An 8,673-nucleotide genomic window follows, 5' to 3' on the forward strand; every position below is an offset into this window, starting at 1 on the left:
GACAGTTTTCTATTGGAAGTCAGGAGATATTTGCCTAATTTTGTTACAAAATGCCAGTTTATCAAAGCCAAATCTGAATTTAGAGAGTTGGTTTTTATGGATTAATCTCCTAATTATTTTTAAACAAGAAAAAGTCAGAATTTTTGTAAACATCCTCTGGTATTTTTCACTTGTAATTTTAAAATAAGCTTGAAATGAGAAATCAAGTAGTCTTTGGTAAAGAAAGACCAATTTAAAATGAAATATTTCTACAAATGGAAAAAAGTTCTTTGGGAAGTACTTCTTGACTTCTGAATTTAAGTGAACTCTTTTTTAATACCTTATGTTTCTTCCTATAAGAAAATGCTTTGGTAGTTGGTATAGCTTGTTTTTTATATATGGTAGTTATACTGAATGCGACTATATGTTTTGGCAAGTGCTCCTCCTTTTCCTAATGTAATAAGAGCAGAAATCAGCGGAGGGTTGGGATTGTAAGTTGCATCTTTTCGTGCAACCAAGAAGAAAAGGGAAAAAAACCCCAACAATTTTATGAGAAGACTAGTAAAAACTCAGACCTCAAAATAAAGTGGAGTAAGAGAAGATCAATGGTGAGCTTCAACACACTTGAGTCAGGTTCAAAGTCCACTGTTTGCTGTAATGGGCTCTGAATCTCATCCCTATTCTTACTGTCTTCCTTATACCACTGATGTGTTTGAGCCAGGACTGGGTTTATGGCATTCTGGGCTTCGCTCTCCTGCTGAGCGTGCTGGGCATTTCCTATGTGCTGAAGGAGAGAAGAACGTTCTATTTCAAATGTAAAGTGTACAGAACAGATCTTCATGTTGGGATTTTGGGGGTGTCTTCTTGTAAAGTGAGCTCAAGTGCTCAAGTAAGTCTGTCTTTACCAGAATCACACTGTTTTATTTACTACTTTTTTTCCCTATGCCTGTTTATTTTGCCTAGTGTTTTTCCTTGGTTTTGGGAGTTAACAAAAACTGCTATACATAATTTACAATAATCTTTTTTTACACTTTTATATACTTTTGCTGTTGTTGCCTCCAAACTGACACATCAGTACAAAACCAGAGCTGCTTTTTTAGAGACTAGGAAGCTTTATGCTGTTTTAGAGAAGAGGTGGTGCTACCATTGCTGATGTTACAAAGGATGTTTTATTTTTCATAATGGATGGTTGCATGTTTTTGTTTCAGTTTGTAGTCTATAAGTGAGTTTCCATAACGCAAAAAGGATTTAAAATACACATTCTAGGGCAGAGGATCTTGAGTGAGTGATGCTGTATATGTGAGAGGGGTTCAGGTTCACACCTTAAAGTGTTAATAATGTGTGAGGTAATGAGTGCCACTGCATTAATGACTTTTCAACTTGTATGCAAAGTAAAAACCTGCCAGCTGTCCAGCTGATCTTTCTTCTCTATAATGCTTACTAGAGTGTTAAATCAACAAGGGTCTCTTGGCTAAAAGAAGGATTTATAGGTAATACAAACCTCCATCAAAATGAAGCTTGCCTGCAACGGAGCTTTTCCTTATTATACCTGAAGAGAATGACACTCCTTACTTAATAACAGTGACCCCTTGGGTTGGGGAATTGCTGGGAACAATCTTTAGAGAAGCTTTCTCTTCTTTAGCCTATGGGCAGCTCCTTGGGAGAGTTCAGCCTAGTGAGGACTTCTGCTCCTTCTTTACAAGCAGGTCCCAAATGCTGCTTTTCATGTTTTGTTTCACTGGAATCTACCCCATGGAACAGGGTAAATGACAGTTGTGTGGCAATGCTTTCCACACAGTTTGTCTTATAAATGCTAATGAAATTATCTTTCCCATCCTCTCATCTTCCTATATGCAGATACAGAAGGACCTACTGACGCTGGAGTGCCTTGTGCCAGATTATAAGGTCAATGTATAGTAGAGTAAGAAAGATAACAGAAATCTCTGGATTTCCAGTTCTCTTTCCTCTCTTCAGTTTTGGTAGATGACTTAAATATTTGTAGACTTTCCACAGACCATTCAGCAATATTTTGCCATAGAAAATATCTGATTTGGCTCCAAAAGTCTTACTGCATAGCCCATACTTTTTGGCCAGGCTATCAGTGCCATTAAATATAATGCATAAAGATCAATATTTCAGATACAAACTCTCTCCTTCCCTAGCATTATGAACATATAGCAAGTGACAGAGGGGGAAGGGAGCAACTCGGATAAAAGGGAGGAAAAAGCCTCAGTTTATGGGTTATTAAAATGCTTCTTTGTCTTGTATTTCAGTTAGATTTGTAGTGGCTAAAATCTACTAGACATGTTACAGACAAATTTTCCTACTTTCTGTGCTGTTTTGAAGTGTTTGTTTTCTAAAGAAAAATGAGTTAAAAAGAAGGAAGATGGACATGCATTACAGTGAATGTAAAAATGTGTTAAACCAGTGGTCTGTATGTGCTAGACAGGAAAAAAGAAAAAGGAATGAATGCACAGGACCCAACTTCTACCAGAAAGTAGAGATTGGTGTTGAAAGTACAGTATTGCTGTCACCTGCTCTGGCACAGAGCCACTAGGAGATGATGTTAACCTATGTGTGACATTGGGATTTAGCTTTGGGAGGCCATCAAGAATAACCTGATTATGTGCTGAAATAACTGTATTGCTAGTCCTTGTTTGAAAGAAAAACAGTGTATGGTTAGGAAATTAAAAAATATTCAAATACACAAAATGCTTTGACATCCTGTTTCTCCCTTTACTGCCATCTGTCCTTAAATTTAGGTGTTCCTGAGGAGATAGACTGTTGACTCTGGAGGAGTATCTTGCTTTTATGTATGGTGCTCTTGAGTACAAAACAAAAGCAAGCTCTGGAAACCTTAGATTCCCCCATTTTCAAATTGACTACCTAAGTTCCTAATATATAGTAATATGTTTTTCTGATTTGTTTGCAGGACTCATATCCCTGATTTTATAGCCTAGATGAACTGGGGGAGCAAGGGTGCTCTCCTGCAAGCTCAAGATGACAGGAAATGTCCTGGTCTAATTAGGCAGGAAGTTAGGTGATGTTTTATGCAGGGCAGTCAAACTGCAGCAGTGGCTAAAGTCTACTTTAGTTGTGCCTTTTTAATCTTAATTGTATCAGCAAAAGAAGGAAGGGGGCTATGGCCAGTTGTTCTTTTATTGGCCTGGAGGAAAAAGGGCCAACTTGGGCCAAGCACAGAGCTCCATTCTCGTTCTACCCTCTACTTGAACACTGAAGTAAGCAACAGTTTCCCTGAAAAAACACATGTGCAAGACATTTGGATTCTATGGGACTGCAGTGGATTGGATGAGGCAGGTGATATCTGCAGGATTGCAAACAACTAAAATTAATTGGATAGAGAACAAAATAATGCAGATAATTCTGAAATTAACAAACAGAAGAAAAAATGTTACACAACGACAAATACAGAGTAATTTCATTGTACAGGCTGGGTTATGAGGATAGGAAAACACGCATTTTTACCCTGTTTGAAACCTTTTAAGATTTTTCTTTTAATGTATGAGATTATTTCACCACACATGCTGGCAGCAGCTGCTGGCACTTTTAGTAACACCTTTAGAGTCCTTCATGAGACACCAACAATAAAATCAAGGCTGAGCAGCACCTGAAGAAATGAGCTGGCATAGCCTGTTGAGCTTGGCCAAACACTTCAATCATCAGCATCAGTCTGAAAAACAGCAGTGGACTCCACACTGTTCCCCCATCCTTAATGAAGCTGCCAACAGCTTGCAATGTGAGGCAGGCTCAGCTGACATCCCTTTGGGTTTCGACAGTATTCCACAAGTGACAGTGTGCAAAAATATCTAGAGGGAATGAGAGAGGCAGAGTAAACAAAAGTGCATTGCTGTCTATATATAGTGTGTGTATCTCTGTGTTTGTAGAAAGATGCATAGGCCTACTGTGTGTGTATTTTTTCTGAACAAACACAAAACCAATTGAGAAAGAAAAATGAGCAGTAGAGCCAAAATCTTTTCTATCATTTAGCAAAACATTTGGGACCATCACATTTCATTATACTGTACATAGTGTTACAGACAACCAACTGAAAAACTGGGAGACAGTAGTCAATTAAAAATAAACTTTAAAGGGAACTGATTTGGGAGAGAGGAAAAGAAAAAATGCTTTCCAGGTTTTAAAACAGATGCTTTCCAATGTCCTTGTCAAACTGGGAAAAGGCTGTTAGTGTACATACTCTGTGGGAGTGGAATCATGACAAGATTAGCATCCAAAGTTATAACCCAATGGGTCATATCTAGTAGCACTGGTTTTGCTTATTACTTGCATCTATTTTCTTTTCTGTCCATTAGGAAAAATGCAGTCAGAATGAGAAAAATTTTAAAAGAAATCTGGTGATTCAATCTGAGTGAATAGGGTTTACTGAATGTAGTTCACTTCCAATTGGGAAATAATCATCATCCTTGGAGCTACAGATTGCATCCAAAATAGGGCAAGAAAAGTACCCACACCAGGATGGAGAGTATGTCAGGATATACTTCCTCTTAGAAGAAAACAAGATCTTTAGTGGTAAAATTACCAATTTCTGTATCAAATTCTAGGCTAAAGGGGCAATGTAAGACAGGGAGCAGCTTTGTTCAGTGCACAGAAAAAGAAAACTGATTCTGCCTTTTTGGATCCAAAAGCAGGAAGGCATATCTGTTATCTCAGACTGATGGCTGCTCACACAACTCTATTGGATGAGCATGCAGTAGACACCAAGTACATTTTGGGTGCTGTTTTAAAAATAACTTTGTATCATCTGCATTAATGGGAAAAGTCCCTTTATGACAGTATACCAGATCTAATCTGTCACTCCCCCAGACACGATTACATAAAGTAAGGTGGAGGTTTGTCAGAGCTTTCAGTGATAAACAAGGTACTATGAAAACCAACTTTCAGTTTAAGGAAGGCATAGGTTGCTTAGCTACAGCATATTTGTCTCTTTAGAAAAAGTCTTTAGAAAAAAAAAAAAATTAGGAAAAAAAAAGTCTTTAGAAAAAGTCAAAACCTGTGTTTTGCAGAAGCTAGTCTTGGTTCTCAATGTTTTCTCAGAAGAATAAAGCTTTTGCAACAATTCCTTTAATCCTACTTATCAGTGTTAACTTGAACATTTCAATTTATCCAGGTCTGCTGCTGTTTTATTTCCCCCAGAGCTAAAAAGTGAAAGCAGTAAATGGTTGAATGATGCTGTCTGACAAAAATGAAAATAGCAGGAAGTTACTTGGTTTCTCTTGCAGTTGACAGACAATGGTAGCATCGCATCAGTTAAGAGTTCTTCCAGATTTGTTGTTGCAGCTTTCAGAACCCTCTCTGCTGGGCAGAGCATCCTATTGAGCAATGCCAATGAGCTGAACTGGTGGCTCTACCCATCATTTTTGGGAATGCAAGAGGTGAGGGTCCAGTTTAGTTAGCTGGGGAACTTGGACCAAATATACCTGGTGGGAGCAAAGGGGAAGTCACAGAGAGGGGAACAGGTGCAGGAAGAGACTGAGGAACTGTGGCAAGAGGTGGAAGCTCAGGGTCTTTTAGGAGCCACAGAAAAGCTGGCAGCAAGGAGCCTGGGGACTGTAGCTAGGCCAGACCTTTCTCCTTTAGTGGGCTGGTTGCTAGTTACCTTTCCCAGATGTGAAGTGATAGTAGTTGTATCAGATCTAAGCGTAATGAGAGAACAGCTTCATTCGTTATCGCTACATTCAGAGGACTGTACAATATCTAAGAAATGTTTCTAGTAGCATTAAGCACAACTAGATATATGTAATTAAACTAATACACAAAATTTCTGTATCAAAGCATCTGGTCTATCCTATGTAAGATTTGATATGCTTATCTTAGAAGAAATGCAACTACTCCCATATCTTGTGAGATAATAAGACTGTTACCCCCATCTTACAGCTGGGATGCAGAGGTAAAATTATCTCTAAACTGACAGATGCCTGGACTGAAACTGGGTGTGATGTCCAGCCACGCAAATTACTGTTTGGTTTCTGCAGAAAGGTACACTGAGCCTGTGAGCTGAAGGGGAGTCCTAATGTGTTCCGTCCAGGCTGGGTCATCTCAGAGTGGGATTTCAGAGTGCATTATAGCATGCATCCACCTACTTCAAGAGAGTTAAACATCATGGTGTATTTTCGGAACCTGTATCTGACCACCTTCACAGTTTTCTTAGTGATCTTTATTTGTGATAGTATTCTCGTTGAAATTAAGCCACCCAGTCTCCTTATAGCTAAGCATCCCGTTGCTGCGCTGCTGTCATTGCAAAGGACACCAGCTTCGCATGAACTGTGCAGACTCTGTCCCTGACTTGCATTCTTAGCTATTTGCTTACTCAGGTGATATACTGCAGAGGGTTTTTTGATTGTTAACATAGAAAATTTCTGCTTGTGCACGTACATTTTTGTTAAAAAATATGGACTTTCCATTAAACCAACGGAAAAAACTGTCTGCCTTTTTAAAAAAAGCTGTTATTAAAGGCAGTGACTGTTTCACCTGTTTTTTTGTAGTTCATGACACCTGCACAAGAGGCTAGTTTAATTTAGCCTAGAGAAGAAAGTTTATTCCTCTTTTTCTATAACAAATTAAAATTAGATTGAAAACATATTAAATATCCCAAAATGAAAACCAGAGAGAAGAGCTGATGACTCTACATATTAAAAGCAATGTGCTGAGGCATATTAATAGCCTTAATGGAAACAAACTAATTTAGTTTTATTTTTGGAGCACAGCTTTACAGTACTAGACATTCAAATACCATTGTTTCTGTTGGTGGCTTCTGGTAGTAAGTTAATGTGTTTTTGCTACTGAAAAAATAACTGCTTTTGATTTACCTGTGCTTCTGTTTAGATCCCAGTAATTAATATGATTTGTTCTTCTAGTTTGTATTTGCCAGTACTGTAAACTGATGACTATCGGGTGATCCGTTCACTGAGGAGAGGCTGATCTAGAAATTTCTCAGTCTTTACTAACACACTTAATATCTTCTCTTGTGTTTCTTCATTGCTTTGTTGTCCTGCGGTATTTTAAATCATGGATATATTAAGCACTGATAATAACATGCAAATGCAGAGCATTTGATTTTAAATCTTTATTTTTTTCTTTTTTATGTTGACTGGTTTATAAGCCATTACTGAGCTATATTGGATTACTGCTGTGCTTTCTCATTAATCTCCTTTAAGGGTTTTACTCTGCTTTCTACAAGTGAGTAAGCAGCGAAAGATAAAACACTTCTCCCCAACATATTATGCATGTAAACTTCTGAAGATAAATAAGGTGTTTGATTCTTCCTTTACTTGGGAGAGATGGTGAGGAAAATAGGTGTTACTGTAGAGACAAAGAAGACAACTTCATATTTGTAATACTGCACTGTTTTCTTCTTGCAGTGGGATCAGAATTCTCTGCAGTTAAATTTAGTCCATAGATTTATCACAACTATTGTACATAGGGCTATCAGTTTCCATTTACTTGCATAAAATAGATAGTAGGATTAGCTGAATGAATTCTTTCCATCAGAATATAGTAGTTACTTTTTTATACCGCTACTTCCATTTAGTAATTCTGTCAATTTTTTCATCTTTGGCTAGAGATAAAAAATACTCCTAGAGTGATGTAACTATGTATTCTCATTTAGGCAAAGTAAGTCCTGCACTTTTCATCCAAAACAGTTATGGTCTTACATTTAAAAATAAAGCTAAGTTGGGCTGAGCTGAGAAATAAACTGATCTTTCTCTCAGTAGCTGATAAATTGAATTATTTGCAACCCTCAATTTTTTTAATGTATGTTTTCATATATACATTTATTTACAGCTAATCTGCGTATGTATGTGGTGGACATTCTACAAATGCACACACATGCTTGCCTGTGTATGCATATGTTGGGAGCTGTGAATGACTTGGTTGTTTGCACAGAGGCTTTCTGCTGGAACTGTTGTGTGAGGAGGTGTTGCAGAGGCTGGGGAGATCCTGAATCCTGTCTTCCATCTAACCCCATGTACCAGTACAGGCTGTGGGGCTGGATGGTTGGAAAGCAGCTTTGCAGAAAAGGCTTAGAGGGTCTTCTTGATAGACATCAAGTTGATCGTGAGTGGTTTTTATGAAGTTTTACTCAGGAAGCCACTTAAACAGCAATTACGCATATTTCAGTTACGTTTCATTTCCACAGGTGATAAAGAGTTGCTTTTAATTATGCATCAGTGGATTATTTTAGCTATTTTCTAACATTGCTTAACAATGTTATTTTCTAACATTGCTTAAGTTATTTTTGTTGAAAGTGTAACCTAAAAATATTTTCTTCGGTGGTTACAAGATTATAAGAAATCACATTTTGCATCTTTATTATTGTGTTTTACAGCACCAAATATAAAAGTATTTTCCGTATTTGTGTATCTTTATTATTGCACAGCTAAATGGTGAGAATGTTGGAACACCTAGAATAATTGAGATGCCTTAACTTTGAAGTCTTCACTTCGCATTGAATTTTCTGTAGTCCTTGAGTTAGTTCATGTTTAAATGTATATGTATGTTGCACAAGGAATGATTGCCCTCTCTCACAGATGCGTGAAAGAAAACAAAGTTGGTGTGTATGTGAAGCTCCATGTATGTCAGGGGATCCTATGGCTGCAGAAGGCTCCCCTTAAGCTACAGCTACAAGCTTCAATGTTCTATTAAGGAAAGAGGGGT

At 37.7% G+C, this 8,673-nt stretch overlaps 1 protein-coding gene across 1 annotated transcript in view; it reads left to right on the forward strand.

The window, feature by feature from the left end:
• The window catches only part of GPR158 (G protein-coupled receptor 158), a gene marked incomplete at its 5' end in the record, with an annotated part of 170,975 nt that overhangs the window by 16,791 nt on the left and 145,511 nt on the right, over positions 1-8,673 (forward strand). The gene's annotated exons all lie outside the window — the stretch shown is intronic.

Source organism: Chaetura pelagica, unplaced genomic scaffold (assembly GCF_000747805.2).
Source record: "Chaetura pelagica isolate M959 unplaced genomic scaffold, ChaPel_1.0 scaffold17, whole genome shotgun sequence".
NCBI classification, from domain to species: Eukaryota; Metazoa; Chordata; class Aves; order Apodiformes; family Apodidae; genus Chaetura; species Chaetura pelagica.